Raw genomic sequence first — 17,625 nt, forward strand, 5'->3', positions numbered from 1 at the left:
CATTCTGACTTATGTTTTAAAAGATATTCATGCATAGATAAGAGGAAACCTACCTTACTTGGGTGCTCCTAAGTTTCTTTTGGCAAGGTGTGTATTTGGCTTATTTCATTTGTCATAAACCAATAGTACGACATGAGATATATCAAGCTAAACATGAAGAATTTATATCAGGACTCATATGCTTATGAAAACGACCAGTGAACCTCTAAAATGTTTGATGTTCATATTTGAAATGGAGCTTTTGTGTGAGAGGCCTGAACATGCTACTTAATTTAGAAAAAAAAAAAGCCCTCTGTAAAAGGTAGTAATATATGGACAGAATTTAAAATGTTTAACCTAATTAAGCCAATGATACAAACTTTGCAGATTTATTACAAAACAGAACTACGCTTTATTTCAATGGTTCAACAGTATGTCAAACTTGCCACTACCACCTATAGCCACAATTTCATTGATTCTATCACTCTATTTTCTGCTTGTCAATTTGAAAGTAGTCACTTACCTAATAAATACTAAATATATTCCTTTTGGGGGAAATTTAGATAGTCTCAGATTATTTATTTATTTTAGACCAATTTCTTCATTTGGGAGCAGTAGCAGAAGTCAATAACTATAGCAATATATCTAAAGGAAAGTAATGACAGAAACACTCCCTCCCATGGTGAAGCCTCTGATTTCCATTCAGTCTACTTGCACTAGCAATTGCAGTTTTCCAAGGATTTGACATATTAATTGACTTAACTACTGAAAATTTGTCAGAAGTTGTTGCTCTTATAACTTAGGACAATAGAATGTAGAAATTTAATCCAATTTTTGGGTGCTGCTACAAGAATTACATGAAAAGAGATTACATATATACACTTTTTTTTTCACATGAAAACATTTATGGGATGCTTGTATAAGCATCAAAACTGGAAAAAAGCAAGATTTAAATTAATATCAAAGCACAAAATAATTTTATAATTTACTTTTTTCCATGTCTTTAATATATCTAGAAATAACAATATTCAGCTAGAATGTTCACAAATTACTAAAGGGCACACTTTCGCAGTGATACTTTTAATATCAGTCATTACAGGACAGGATACACTGTAGTAATAGTCACCACTGCATAGCAGGAGCTTAATACAACAAAGGTTCACTTCTTTTTTATAGATTCAGCAATCCAATGATAGTCAATCAAGCTTATCAAGTTTCCAACATTTTATATTTCCACAAACAATATGACCTGTTATTTGGTAAGAAATTAAATGCTCTCTCTCTCAGCAAAGACACAGAGTTTGTAGGGATTATATTTTTATCAGTCATTAAGTACCTAAAAGTGAATAAGTTTAAAAAGTAGATTAGTCACTTAACTAGATAAAGATATTGCATGGTGTATATTTATGTCAAAAATATTTGTTAATTTTCTAAACTTAAAATTTAAATGTCATCCTGTATTTTATCTGGAAATCCTACAAAGGAACCCAATAATATGGAATGTCAATAGTTTTTCGCTTTCTTATTACAAAAGATTTTTTTCAAACAGCATATTCCATTATGATGTCTTCTAATGACATGCTTAATGTTTAGTTTTTGAATCCAAAGGCAATAAATCAGTTTTTTTCTCTATCAGTTGATAGAGAATTCAGCAGTTGACAGAGTTTGTGGTTTAGATGTTTGTTTCTTTCAGAGAATGCCGTTTCTGAAAAATATCCAAGTTCTAACAAAAGAACTATCAACCTTAACAAATAAAAATTTCACTTTTTTGTGAGGTATAATGGTTTAAGTGAAATATAAGAGTAACTGTATCAGAATGCTAAATTCTTTTCAAATGACTTTGGTTCTACTTTATACCAAATGTAGCTGCTGAATAAAGAACTGCTGCTCTTTTTTATTATTAAGTGTTTAGCAAGCAGTGACTTAAGCTCTGTAGAGAACTTGACTCATTAATCAGTAGGACAGAGTCAAGGCCCATAGCTGAACAAGAGTCAGAGGGAAAGCATCTGTCTATCTGATTACCTTGAGCCCTTTACTTACTTTTCTTCGCATAAACTTGTATGTGCTTTTTTTTATCTTCAGAGAGAAAGTGAACAGAAGTGTAGAGGACAGATAATGGCACAGGGAATCGTAAGTTTTTAGTGTTCTTTACTGTATAGTTTGAGAATCACTAATCTGTGGTATGTTCTTGGACAGTTATTCACTGAAGTTTGTTAATTTCACAAATGAAAAATGATTCAAAAGGGATAAAATATTTAACATGAAGTAATGTCAGCAATGATTATAAATATACTCACTTTGCAAAATGAAAGGAGAAATTACAGTTAGGAGAAAAATGGAAGTCATTAAAAAGACCTCAATCAAATGTTTTGCAATGAAAACTAGAATATCTCACATAAAAAACAAACTAAAATAGATTAACTAAAATAGATTATGTTCTGGGATAGATAATATCAGCAAAGTTGGGCATGTAGCAATAAAAACTTTCCAAAATGAAGAAAAGAGACAAATAAAGACTAAAACAATGTTTAAACTCTACACATAGTACCTCTGGAGTCAGGGGAACTTTCAAAGATAGATTAATTTAAAATAATAATAAACTAGAGATAATGTTTTGGGACACCCAGAGGAATAATGCCTATAGATGTGCCCTGAATTCAATGTTGGTCACAATTTGTATCATTGCAATTCATTTTACTGCCAAGTGGCCTTCTTAGAATATTAGATTTCTGGATTTCATAGAAACTAAAAATGGATATTTTAATCTTGAGTATCATACATTTCTTGATTTTTATTGTAGTGGTCCATGTTTAATAAAGCTTGCACAAAGTTTTTCTGTGCAATTACCTACTTTTCCAATTCTCTTACTCTGAGTTCAAGTTTATATAAGGAATAATTTGATGCAGTTAGCTCAGATTCTTATTTTTTCAAAATTTGGACTTTTAAAAAAACATCTGAATCAAAATTATATAGATTTCTTTACCAAATCACATGTTTTAATAATCTAATGTGCATTTAAAATTTATGGGAAGAGACACATTAAAAAGCTCTTCTCCAGAATATTTAAATCTTTGAATCTATTTTTAACTGAGCATATTTCAGGACTAGAGTTTTTATTAACTGATTTTAAAAATCTTTCTGTAAATCAAGAAATTGCTTGACAGTGGAAGAAAAGATCAAATATAGTAGTCATTTAGAGAAAAGTTTGTACACAGTTATAGATGATCTATAACTACTCTTTGTGAAATTTAATAGAAAGAAGTCTGGCTCTGAGTAAGATACAATTAGAATGTGATTCGGCAGTATTTCATCATTGGTCTACAGCCAAGCAGAATTCAAAAATGAATAAAGTATACACAGGAGGAAACCAACATAATTCTCCCATTATATGCATCCTTCTTCAGACCTTACCTAACAATCTCTGTCTCTGTGACTTAAGATAAATGTACACAGCACGAATGGAGTACCCAGGAGAGCAGTGACATTTATGAAAAACCTGTTTACCTGTTTTCTTAGGTAAAATAAGTTTATCTAAGAAAGTTTACAGAAATGATTTGGCCACAAGTGACATTTCCAACGATGGGGATGGCTGAATTCACGAATGTGGGGAAATATTGTTATTCAAATGCTGATGGCTATTTATGTTGATGAAAGAGCAAAGGACAAAAGTCTAAGATAAAGCAGGAAGCATTGTGTTAGACACTGTGGGATGAAGATTACTCCTGAAATGTCTTCTCTGCCATGTTATATCAAGATAATGCATAATTTAATACCTAAAATTATTTATGTTAATGTCTCCAAGCAATAGAATTAATGATCTTCTGGGGTTATTCAAGTTCTAAAAGTAGAATATGTTTGTGCATGTGTGTGCTCATAAACATACCATGTGTATCCATTTATGTAAACAGCATACTTACTGAGAATTGTTCTGCTAAATTTTAACATGGTGGATATTATAATTAAATGTAACTCCTGACAATAGACTATTTATTTCTCAACTATGCTTTAAGATATTACACTAATGGCAGAAAGAAAAACTCCCCATTTTTCCAAGGAGATTATATCCTTGGCCAGTAGCTCACCAGAGAGTAACCATACCTGATTTTGCTTTTCTTTTTCACTATATTATGTACTTCAATTGGTGCTTATAATATATAAATATGTTATTTGGTTATATTTCTTGTGAGTTATTTCAGACCTTAAGTATAGTATAATTCATTTGCTTTTTTTAAACAAAATGTTTTCAATATCTTTAGCAGTGTACTTCATGGTAAAGTCATAAGGAGTGCTCAAATTCTAAAAATTTTAAAAAGTTATATTCTCTCTCTTTCATCCTCAGGGTGAAGGTATAGAAAGGCATTATCGAAGTTACTAGTTAACTGCTGTCCTAAAATTTCTGAGTGCTTTCACCTTTCCCTCAAAACTGGACCTCATATCTCAATCACTAAGTAATAAACGTGGGAAGATTCATTCCAGTGTTAAAGACATAATCCAATCAGTGTAATGATTTTTGAGAAAGAAGGGAGTTAGCTGCGTTCACAGCTCACTGCTGTAAAGAATGAGATAACAGAGGACTTTGCTGGTAGATGAGCGCCCTGGAGGAACTCCACTGGGCTGCAGCAGGCAGAACAGGCTGGGTACACTGCAGAAAGAGAAAAGTCTGTCTTCATTTGTACTTTCCCCTTAGGCTTCAAATCCATTTTAAAAATGGACTGAAGCAATAACAAAAGGGATTTGCACCCCAATAAAATCACCCTTTTGAATGACAGCTTTGCTGCTTGGGGAGCATTTATCATAATTCAACTGTTTCTATAATGAGGGAAAGCAAATGTAAACTCAGCTACCTGGACCCAGTCATTGAACTTAGATAATTATTTCCCAATCAAAAAAGAACATCCTGTTTTTCTTTGGCATGCTTTGGTGTCTGTTAGCTTTGCTTTTTATAACTTTAATTGAAATTTCATAATCACAGAGTTCAAATACAGAACAGATTTGAGTCAGTACTCTGGAACAATATCATTCCCTTAGAGCACTGCTTTTTTAAAAAGAACAAAAAAAAATTCCCAGGTTTTTATTAGACTTTGTGCTTCTGCAGATTCTTGGTATAAGACTCTCTGCTCTAAGGATGCCTGCTATTAAAGAAAAGCCTGAGGCTAAACTCAACAGGGAAGTGAGTGGAAGAGGCAAGTGAGCTCACCTAGATTATGGGTTTAGCTAGTTTATTGGAGAATTTAAGAGAAAAAATAGAAGGAAAAGCACTAGGGACACAGCAAAAGCCAAAACGAATTTGGGCGAAATCTGTTGTGAAGCGATGTGTGTTTTTAAAAGAAATGTAATCCATGTTTCTGACTCATTTACAATGACCTTATCAAAATGTCATGTAATGAAAGCTATTCAGGGTCCAATAATTCTTTTGAGCTTCTAAACAGCATTTCAAAACATTTTTCTGGTTTGATTATAAATGAACTCAAATTCCAAAAGGTCCACCAAGGTCAATAAAATTCTCAAGAGTCATCATATTGAAACAGAATTTAAACTGCAATTTTTCCTTTCTTTCTGAATCATTCAAATGGTTATGGAATGTTTAATTCAGTTGGAGACTTTGGATTGCATAATTACAATCAAACGAAATCAAGAAAAAGCTCCTAGGAATAGATTTTTAAAGTTATTTTGTACATTCATTATTTATTTTTTAAAAAGTCTCCTAATTTTCTTCCTCTGTAGTATAATTGTAGCTTCTTATTGTTTCCCTGGGAATTGGGGGGACTTAGCCATATGACACTGAACTGCGGTATTGACGTCCTGATGCTCTTGTATTTTTCATGTTCTATATTTTATACATTAATCTGCTGAGAAACATAGAGGGTCAGAGATGAAGGTTATGGTGGTAATTTAGTCCAAACCCTGAGAGTTAAAATGGGAAATTGCATTACAGGATGTTTAAATTTTCTGCTCAAGGAGACATTAATATTTGGTGGCAGAACTAGTCTGCAATGACATAAAGATTCCTCAAATACTTTCAAAATTGCTTTCATAATCTTTTTGTAACATGCTCACCTCTATTTCAGAGGATTGTCAAAATCTGATGTCAGTATGGCCAATAATTTAAGGGCACTGTCTAGCCCAAGGCATAACAATCTCTTGCTTGGACTACTGCAATTTTCTTATACCTGGTTCATTCATTTATTCCTTTCTTCTACAGCCTCTTGTATACCCAGCACCAAGCGTGATCCAATAGATCTTGCCAACCTCTTGTTTAAAACCTCCCATCAGCTATCAGCTGGTGTCCAATCACATTTTAACTAAAGTCTTCACTGTGGCTTATAAAACGCTATAACGATCTAGATGCTCATACCTTAGAAAAATGATTTCCTATCACTTCAGTACTTGCTGACCATGCTCTCATCATACTACTTTCCTTGTTGTTTCAAGAGTCACCAATTAAATACAGAGATTTTGAACTTCCTGCTCCTTTTATATAATGTACTACTTGCCCAGATATCTACATGATCCACTCTCTCACTTAGGTTTCTGCTCAATGGCACCTTCCCAGAGGGATATTTCTTCCTTTCTCCATTAACAAAATATCATCTTTTGCTTTGCTTAATTTTCTTCCTAGAAGTCAACACTAACTGACAACCATAACTGAATGATGATTTATTGTCTGTCCAAGTTACTAGAATATAAATTCCATAAAGAAAGAGACATGGCACATAAAGCAACATGTAGGAAAAATATGCACCCCTAGCTATTTGTGGACCTGTAGAAGAGTGTACCTCCATTGAGATCCATTGAATATTTATACAAACATGATTAAAAATTCCTTTTTTCTTGGAGTCAGTGCATGATATGACCATCTAACTACTTAGGCCAATGTATTGAACTATTAGAATATAAATAATAAAATATTTATTTCTTTGGTATTTCAAAATCATTGTAGAATGTACTTATTAGTCATTGCCAAAGAAAGCCAAAATTGTTCCTCCAATCATAAGCAATCATAGGTAATGTAGTCAACTTTGAAAAATAAAGAATGTATAGGGTCTCCTTCTATAATTATACAACTTTTATTATTATAAGAGATGAAGAAATGAGGAATTGGTGGAGATGCCATTCCTTGAACAAAGGACACTTGCAATAGTATATTTCTACTGAATATAATTTCTCAGTTTTCTGTCTCACATTTCTTTGAATAGAGAATCAGAACTGGTTTGTAAACTTACTACTATTAGGGAAAAATGAAAGGGTGCATTCAAGAATGAACAGAAAAAAGTTGCTATTCTTATTAAAATGTGAACTATATAAGATCAATTATGCTTATAAACAGTATAAATAAGCTATTCAAACTTAATTACTTTATTAATAGAAAATTATACAGTATATTAAAAATTCTTAACACAATACACATCCAAAGAAAATTGTTGATATTGCAATTGCATTATCAAAAGATTTGGTACTCACATAACTCTCCATCAGTTATATATCAATCATCTTTGCTATTTAGTTCAATTATGATGACAAAAAGTCAAATATAAAAGTAGAAAATTCTGAGTTTTCTTTAAGGTCAACTGGGTTGTTTATGAACTTGGAGAAGGCTGGAGTTGATGTCTATATGATTAAATGTAAATGATAATTGCAGGTAATATAATAGTAGTTATTTCCATTACTCGCCAACATTCAGAAGTTCTACAGCTATTCTCTTTATAAGACCTCACTCCTCAGTAGCAACAACTACTGTTTAGATTTATTTCTGAACTGACCATATTGGAGATCAAAATTTTCAAATCTTCCCCTACAAGATGCTTCTTAACTAATTTAAACAACATTTACCTATGGGATATTAACATGCAAAATCATGAACAAAGACCAGCTGGATGTCAGTCAGTTACCAGTTTGGAAGCAATGCTGAGAGCAATTTACTTCTGTTAGTTTGGACATGTGGAGTTGATAGATGATGGCAGTGCACTTGAGCAGCTGGCCATGTAGGAAACAGAAACAAGACTAGTCAAAAAACAGAAGATCTGCCTTAAGGATACCCAGAAGCACAACTTGCAACCTAACTCTGATTTTTTTTGAAAACAGAAAGAGTAAAACAAATAACTTTTGGAACAATAATCACAAAGAAGTCTATGTGAGCCAAATTACACACACTAAGTCTCAGACACAGAACATTATTAACTTAAAACAGAGTAATGATGCATGCCTGGCCAAAGACCCATCACAGTAAGCAGTGAAGACCACTCACACAGGTGGATAAATTAATCTTACCATTCTAATTATTATTGGAAGCAGACAGGATGTGTATCAAAATAATTAGTCAAGTTAGTGGCAATAGGGGAGAAAATATATTGTAATAGCCCAAATTCTTTGTTTTGATTTTTAATCTAGATATGTCTTTTTTTATGTTCTACATGCTAGATTGGTTTCAAATTAAGATTCTCTGAATAAAGTCAAGGAATATGTTTGAAGTAAGAATCATATTTCAAAATTATATTCACAATAATAATATTTAAGAAATGTTTGCAGAAATACATAGACATTTAAATGAAGCTGTAAAATAATAAACTATACAGAAACCACTGAAAGTCACTTGTGAAACTATATAAAGTATTGAAACTGAAATTTGAAGTATATATAAATCTGAACAGAACCAAACTAGAAATAAGTTACAGTTTCAGACAAGGTAATGGGGCTATCTTATTGAAGGGGCTATATAGAAAGTTGTACATAGATTTAAAGAAACCAAATAAGAAACAAGGTTAGCGACAGCAGGAATATTTAAAATCCTTGGCTTGAAGAGGAACAAGAAGGACCAGTACCTGGAATCCAGCAAAAGTACCTGTATTGAGAGAGCTTCCCAAACTCAACCAGATACAGCTGTGACATTAGGTACAGAGCTATAAAAGCTTCTCAGCAACTGGTAGTTGGGATCATATGAATATACATACCAGCATCACTCTCCTTCCACTCTCACTTCCTGCTAGAACCTTTCACCATTAAGAGATTTCATTGATACTAGACTTATAGGATCAGGTCTTTTTCTTGGACACAGTGGGACTGAATAGGTTGAAGAAATCTGGAAGAAAAAACAAGTAGTGAAATATTACTCGAGTTTAGGATTAACACTAATAAAAAGTACATAAGTAGATCACAGCCAAATACTCAGTTTCTACCATAATCTTAGTTAAGTTTAGAGTTGTATATTTAACAACAGATGTAAAATGCTTAGGAAAGGCTGGTTCCTTCTTCTTCTTTTATGTATTATTGTCTTCATTGCAGTTGTAATGTCATTTTTATTTATCCCAGGTGGAATATTTGGTATTTTATCAGCTTTGTCAGTGATGAAATATGAGGCTATGCGTACATGTTGCATTGGGTGCACAACAATGGGACAGAGGAAATAATTATAAGATAACTACTTGTGAATGGCACTCCAAGTGTTTAAACTTGAGATCTAACAGATGCCGATTGGAGCTAAACACTGTAAAGGTAACTTACATGCAATTACAGTACTCTGGCAAAATATTCTTAATGTTAATTTCTCCTCATAACATCTAAATGGTATTTCTCCAATTTTTTTCTTATATTTACTACAACTTGCTACATCATGAGAATAATAATGAAATAAATTACAATATGTACTATAAATAAACAACTTTTAAAATAGCCCATTACTCCTGCTTTGGATTATTTTTAATCATTACAATTTGTTGCCTTTGTTTTTAAAAAAAAAATCATGAATATAGGACTCAATAGTATAATGAAATTAAATGGCAAGATTTATAACTAATTAGATTTATAGTCTTAAGAAAATAATCTACATGTATAAATGATTATTTTTTTTTAATCATTGGCCTGGCACCTTTAATTCCTAATGAAATCTAATCAGATGTGAAATTTACACCATTAAGTAACATTTACTGAATCCACTGGAAATAATTCCTACAGTGTATTTCATCTTCTTGTCAGGAATGGGCTGTGGAGTTCATGAAGACACATTTGGGGGAGGCTTTCACTAGAGGAAAGAAAGATATAAGATCTCCAAGCAATACATTCTTCTCACCAGGTTCAACTGAGGCTCCTGGAAGCTCAGTAACTTAGAAACTAAAAAGATAACTTATCTGAGCTTCTTGCTGGGGAAACTCTGGAAGCAAGTGATTGCCTTAAGGCTCACACAATCAAAGTCAAAAATAATTATTCTTTTCCAAGATCAAAATATAACTTAAGGAACATTTTTATTCAGTTTCAAATAAAAACTTGAATAGTAGATAAGTATCATTTAACAAACTAAATTGTTTCTTCTGTAGCTCTAAGGAAAAAAATGAAGTCAAACTCCATGCCCCGTTGTTTCCATTAGGTACAACTAAAACATTTAGAGCTTGAAACAAGCAGAAGATTCTGAAATTTGGAGAGAAGAGGGAAGACAGAAAAGGGACTATAGAAACCCAGAGACAAAATAACCATGAATTTTTTGAGTCCTATTAGCTTCAAAGGTCTATGACTTGGTGTTGGAAAACTGGGTGACCAGAATAGAGCAAATATAGACAAAAAAGTACTTCCACAGTATTCTGCTGTTTGAAACAAAACTACATATCTTTATTATCAGCATAAGACAAAAAACTTATTATATAATAAATGTACTTTTGTTAAATAGTACCAAATAAAACTGTTTCCTCTACTGCAATATCACTAGCAAACCTTCAGTGAACTCTAAGCTTGCAAGGTATTCTAAATCTCATGTAGCAGTTTCATCACAGAAGATCAAAAAGATACCTGGGTGGTACAGACTAAGTTGTACAGACTAAGTTGTATCTCCTAAGATTTATATCTTGAAGCTCTAATGACCAAAATTTCAGAATATGGCTGAGTTTGAAAAGAGGTCCTTTAAAGATGTAAGTAAATTAAAATCAGGTCATTAGTATAGGCCCTAATCTAATGATATTAGTGTCCTTGTAAGAAGAAAAGTTGAGGACAAAGAGACACCAGATGTTCACAGTCTGACAACCATGCAATGTCACATAGAAGAAAGACAGCCATCTATAAGTCAAGGACAGAAATCTCACAAGAAACAACCCCACAGATTCTATTATCTTGGACTTTAAGCCCCTAGAGCTATAAGAAAGGACATAAATGAAAATAGTTTAATCCTTGCAGTATGTGTTACATTGCTATGGCAGCTTTAGGAAACAAATACAGTTACTTCCTCAGCCAGAGCACTGAAGACACTGGAAAGAATGCAAAAGGCCCAAATTGCAAGGTTATGGGGTATCCTTCTTGCCCCACCAAGTTGATGTCAAGGGGGCCTGGAGAACAGTCAAGATTTTCATAACTTACCTGCAGAAAGAATGTCTTTCCTAATCCAAAGGTCATAAGGAGAGCAGTAATAAGATACTTTTTCCCCTGCCCCTGTCAAGGTAGTGTCAATGGAATCCTAGTGGAAGTGGCAATTCCTACATTTTTTCCAATCAACAATAACTAAGAGCCCTTCCTCATCAGATGTCAATGGAGGTTGAACCGGGAACCTGACTTTCATTTCATTCATGGAAATAAAAAAGTCAAACCATCCCTCTTTCCTAGTCAGAGCAGAGTTAGAGGAAATCAGTGAAAACAGAGGATTTAAATAAGACTCAGATCCTGATTCTGATAATAAAACCTTACAAGAGCTTAGGTTCAAATTTTTAAAAAATCACTCATCATACCAAGAAATAGGAAAATCTTAAAGGGAAAAAATACAGTCAGAATGTGTCAGGACCAAGATTACAGAGATTTTAATGCTAACTTCAAGGATTTTAAAGCAGCTGTCATAAAAATCTTCAATAATCATTATAAATGTACTTAAAGCAAATGAAAAGTTATTAGCAAAGAAATAGAAAGTGCTGGCAAAGAAATTGAAGCTAGAAAGAAATTGAAAATATAAAGAATTAAATGGAAAAGAACCAAAAAATATAACAACTGAAATAAAAAGTTAAGTGGATGACTCCACAGTAGGATGGATGGGGACAGAGGAAGAGTAACTGTAAAATGGACTGTTATAAGCACAAAATTTGAATAAGATGAAAGAATAAACTGAAATACAAAATAGAAACATGTAATCTGAACAACAGAATGAAAATAAACTTGGAAAAAAGACTTGAGGACCAAAAAGACTATAATAAAACATCTAGCATTTGGACACTTGGAGTGTCAGAATCAGATAAGAAAGAGGCAGAGGTATTTTTTAATTGCTTTAAGAAACAATGGACAAGTTGCTTCCAAATTTGGCAACAAACATAAAGTTGTAGATTCAAATAACTGATAACCTCAAACAAAATTACACTTAGAGAAAGCCATTCTAAAATTAAATATAAGCAAATATTTGAAACCTAAATAGGAAGAGAAATATTCTGAAAACATGAGAAACAATCATAAATTTTATACCAGAGATAATAGAAATCAGGAGTGGTACATGTTCCAAGTGCTACAAAAAGTAATATTGATCAAAAATTCTATATTGACAAAAATTTTCTTCAAGTATAAAGGGAAAATTAAAACATTCTGAGATGAAAGAAAACTAAGAGAATTTAATGTCAGATAGGAAACCTAACCAAATAGCTAAAAAGAAGTTCACCAAACAGGAAAAAATTAGCATATAGTTGATCTTGTAATATCTAGAAGGAAGAAAAATAAATTGAGTAAAAATGTAAGAAAATGCAACATATTTCATTCTCTTGAGCTTTTTAATTTATATGTAATGGTTGAAGAAAGAATTATAACAATATCTGATGTGATTATTTGTGTATGTAGAGGAAATATGAAAGACATTTATTTTAATAGAAAAAGCCAAAAGGGTGTAATAAGTTTAATTTTCTATAGCTTCACTTAAAATGGTTGACTGTCAACATCAGGACACAATGATAGCATATACTGGCAGATGGAAAAAAAAAATAACCAAACCATGTATTGTCAAAAAATAGCTTGGTTAAAATACAACAATAAAAATAAGTAGGTTGAAAGTAAAAGTATGGAAAATGGTTAGCCAATATTAATCAAAAGAAAGTAACTTTTCTCTCAACAACTATCAAAACAATTAGAACAGCAGCCAATAAAGAAGAACAACATAGAACAGGATAAAGTCAAGAATCTGATACACATTGATAAAATGCTCTCCCCAATGACAGCAGACATAATATTTCTTTAAGTGCCTATAGAATGTATAACAAGAAAAACCATTTTCTGGGATAAGAGATGAACCTAGATACATTTAAAACATGTGAGTCATTCTGATATATTCTGTGACTGCAGTAGAATAAAATGAGAAATTAATACCAGAAAGATGATGAAAATTTTCAAAGAGTTGTAATTTAATAATTTGCCTCAAAATAAAACAGGAATCAAAGAGGAAGTTCTCAAAAATGCACTGAACTGAATGAAAATAAAAAGAAAGCATGTCACATTTGGGTGCAGCTAAAATGGGCGCAGAAGGTAATTTATAGCATTAAATGCTTACATTACCAGAGAAGAAACATCTCAAATCAATAATAGAGTCTCTACTTCAAGAGCCCAGGAAATGAAGAGTAAAATAAACTCAAACGGAAGAAAGTATAAATATAAAAGCAGAAATCAGTGCATTAAAAAGGGAAACACAATAGAGAAAAATCAATGAAACAAAGTGGTCTTTTTGAAAAGATCAATAAAATTGATCAACCTCTAACAAGACTGACACAGAAAAAGACACAAATTAACAATATCAAGAAAAGAACAGTGGAACATAAGAATAAAGTGAGATGAATTATCTACTCAAATCCAATATTTATTATATGCTATAGAAACCAATATTACATGTCAATAGCAAAAATATACTCACACATATTAACGGAAAAGAATAGATATTACAGAATTGTCTCAACACAAGAGTAGCCAACTGATTTTTGACCAAAGTGTCAAAGCATCAAGGAAGGAAGGATAGAGTTGTCAATAAATGATGGGAATTCATTAAATGACAAAACAACAAATGTCATTTTACACTTCATATCTCTTACAAATTTAATTTGAAATAGATCATATATTTAAATGTAAACTGAAAACTATATAGCTCTCAGGAAAACATGTAGGAGAAAATCTTTGGGACTCTAAGCTTTGGTAAAGAAATCCTAGACATGATACCAAAAACATGCTATTTAATAAATAAATTATATATTGGATTTTATTAAAATTTTAAAAAATCTCCATGAAAGACCCTATTTCAAGGATGAAAGAAAATCTACAGACTGAGAGAAAATGTTTGTAAATACATACTCAACAAAGGAGCAGTATATACAAGATATAAATAATCAGAAATTTAATAATAAAAACAAATCATGAAGATATACAATGGGCAAAAGACATGAGACATTTCACTAAAGAGGATATAGAGGTAAAGGAGCAAGTAAAAAGATGTTTGACATTATTAGGATTAGAGATATGCAAATTAAGGTCTCAGTGGGTGATCACTACACATCTATTTTAAAAAGCTAAATTTAAAATATACTGATTACAGAAAATGCAAGTGATGATGCAGAGAAATTGGATCTCTTACACATTGAGAGTTGGAATGTAAAATGTTATAGTCATGCTTGAAAATAGTTGATAGTTTTGTTTCTTACTATATGAATCAACAATTGTTTTCCTTTGTATTTAGTCAAGTAAAATAAAAATTTATGTCCACACTAAGACTTGTGTAAGATTATTTATGGCAATAACTAGCTTGCTTAGACCCAGCAAAAAATTATTTCATACTTCTGGAGGATGGAGCGAGTACAAGATTATGGAAGATTTGGTGCTTGGTGAGGGTCCAATTCCTAATTTGCAGTGTCTTCTTACTATGCCCTCCATGGTGGAAGAAGCTGGTTAGCTCTCAGAGTCTTCCTTATAAGGGCCCTCATCCCAATCATGAGGATTGTACCCTCATGATCTGATCATTTCTCAAATCACCCATCTCCTATACAATCACTTTGGTGATTAGGATTTCAGCATATGAATTTTGAGGAGACAAAAATATTCAGGTCAAATCACTGCTCAAAGGCATTATGCTTAGTAAGAAAAACAATCCCCAAAGGTCATATAATATATGGCTCCATTTATATAATACTTATCAAATAGCAAAATTATAGCGATGGAAGGCAGATTAGCATGGCTTGGGTCCTGAGGCGGTAGCAAGAAGGGCAGATTCTATGACTATAAAGGGATGGCATGTAAGATACTTTGTGTTAATGCAGTAGCTCTGCCTTTGTATTGGAATAATAGTTACACAAACACACACATTTGATAAAAATGAGCTAGCATACAAGTATACGTATCCATCATGCTAAAGCCAATTTCCTGGCTTTGATATTTTTCTATACTTGTGTCAGATATAGCCAGAGAGAAAACTGAACAAAAGGTGCCCACAACCCCTCTTACAAATTCTTGAGGTTATTTCAAGAGGAAAGTTCTTTTTTTAAAGACCACAAATGATAGATTCAAAGATGTTAGAGTCTGAAAAACATTGCAAGAATTGGCATCCTTAATATTTAAGAGAATTTTTTTTTCTTTTTAAGGAATACAAGACTTTGTACTCAGGACTTCATGGTGTGGCTTGAGCCACAACTCCAGGCATTTTTGTTGTGGTTATTTTTGAGATAAGGTCTTGCTTTTAACTGGGGCTAGCATGGAGTGAGATCTGCTTATATATACTTTCTACAGTAGCTAAGATGACAGGTATGCACCACCAAACTCAGCTTTCTCTGGTAAGATAGGATCTCATGAACTTTTTGCCCATGCTGGCCTTAAATCATGATCCTGCTTATCTTAGCCACTTCAGTAGCCAGGATTATAGGCACAAGCCACCTGTGCCATGCTGGAGAAATATTTTTTAAAACACTAATAACATGGTGAAGTTAGGTTATCTCAAGACTTCTAGGATTTAATGTATGTGCAAAGCATGTAAATTTAAAATGTAGAGCTCCTCTAGAAGGAAGGTGGGAGGTATCAGATGCTTCTTTATAAGTTCAGGACCAGTGAAAGTATATTATTCTTAGGGAATTCAATTTTAAATTAGAGAAAATTAGTTAAACTACAAAACTGATTGTAATCTATCACGTAACTGTCTGCTTTAGAGAAACAATACGTACCTAAATAAAAGTCTAAGTATAAATCATTGTAGAAAAATGTACATTGAAGAAACACTCAAACACATTCACATAGAGTCCATGAATTTTTCACCTTAGTAGAAAAAGCTACATAATATTATGCTGGAGATCTTGTCCAGAGAAATGAAAACATAATTGTCCTTCATCAACATGACAGGGAAACCCGGCTAACAAACTACTTTGCTCATTTTTGTTAATTATTTCTATAAGACATTACACGTCTGTCTTAACTTTGTTAAAATTAAAAACTGAGGTAATAATGTCTGCCTTCTTCAATGGCTTGGAAGTTCCTTCGAGAGAAACACAAATATATTTCTATCAATAGATGCATATGTGTGTGTGATTCATAATACTCTGGATTATATATATTCAATAGGAATGGAATAAACTATTTCTCCATTTAACAGATGAAAATCTGAAACACATTAACTCAGGAAGTTCATGCCCATGTTAACAAACCAATAAATAGTAGAATAGTTTAAAAAGGAAAGTAAAAGATAGGAAGATAAAAATAAGATTAAGTAGGCCCAAAAAAAGCCAATAAAGGTAAATATGTAGTATCTATTATTTTCAAATCAATGTAACTGTTGACTGGTCTTTTGAACATAGGAGTATTAGAAGTATTAACTGACAGAGATCATACCAGTGAACTACTGAAGTAGTAATGATATTTCTCCAAGTACAAACTTGGGATAAGAGAAGATTTTGATACTTACATTTTATTAAAAAACAAGTGCTTTTTCTTTCTCTGTGTGTTTTCTATTTCTGTAAATAAAAAGAATTTTGAAATAGCTCGGTTGCTCTCTAATTAAAGCATACAAGTAGAAAGAGAATAGTTTTTATATAACTTAAAAGCTCCCTTTGCAGTTTAGCAAGCACAACTATCATTTAACTTTTAAAGACAAGGTACATAATGTGAAGTTAAAATGAATTTTATTAAGTGCAATTTTTTTTTTAAATCAACCATGAATCCTTATTCTCCCGATAAAAGTCCAAAAACTTTCCAGTGTCCATGGATGAAAACTTAGGTGATTTAATATGAATTCAGATAATAACATTCAGCAAAAGAAACTACATGTGAGACTCAGTGACCTAAATTCTATTCTGTCATCCTCAAGGTCACAAAGAAAGTCCCATGCCAAATATAATTTGGCATTCTAGGACTCCAATTACACAATGATGAAATTTTTGCTTAATCTTTCTTGTTTGATTCTGTAGGGTTTAATGAGACACAGGAGAGCTGAGGAAGTAAATTACTCTCCATTCATCATTCATTTATTCATTCATTTACATTTTCATTCATTTGTTCACCAAACATTATTGAGCTATGTATATTTGCTCAAAGATTAATAAGACAGCATCCAGTGACACATATGCAAATAGATAAGTCCCATAAAGGGTGGAAAAGCTAATTCTGAAGCAATTCAAAGGTTTCTATTTTGAAGCTTAACCTAGGATCTAGAATACAGTATTCATTTATTTTGGGTCTCACAAATAAAGC

The 17,625-nt window shown here is 32.2% G+C and overlaps 1 long non-coding RNA gene across 1 annotated transcript in view; it reads right to left on the bottom strand.

Moving 5' to 3' along the window:
• LOC141420674 (uncharacterized) overlaps positions 1-17,625 on the bottom strand; it is a 59,577-nt gene that overhangs the window by 7,850 nt on the left and 34,102 nt on the right. The window contains exon 2 of the long non-coding RNA XR_012445198.1: positions 8,928-9,055. This is a non-coding gene — a long non-coding RNA (uncharacterized lncRNA). The remainder of the gene's footprint in view (positions 1-8,927; positions 9,056-17,625) is intronic.

Source organism: Castor canadensis, chromosome 1 (assembly GCF_047511655.1).
Source record: "Castor canadensis chromosome 1, mCasCan1.hap1v2, whole genome shotgun sequence".
NCBI classification, from domain to species: Eukaryota; Metazoa; Chordata; class Mammalia; order Rodentia; family Castoridae; genus Castor; species Castor canadensis.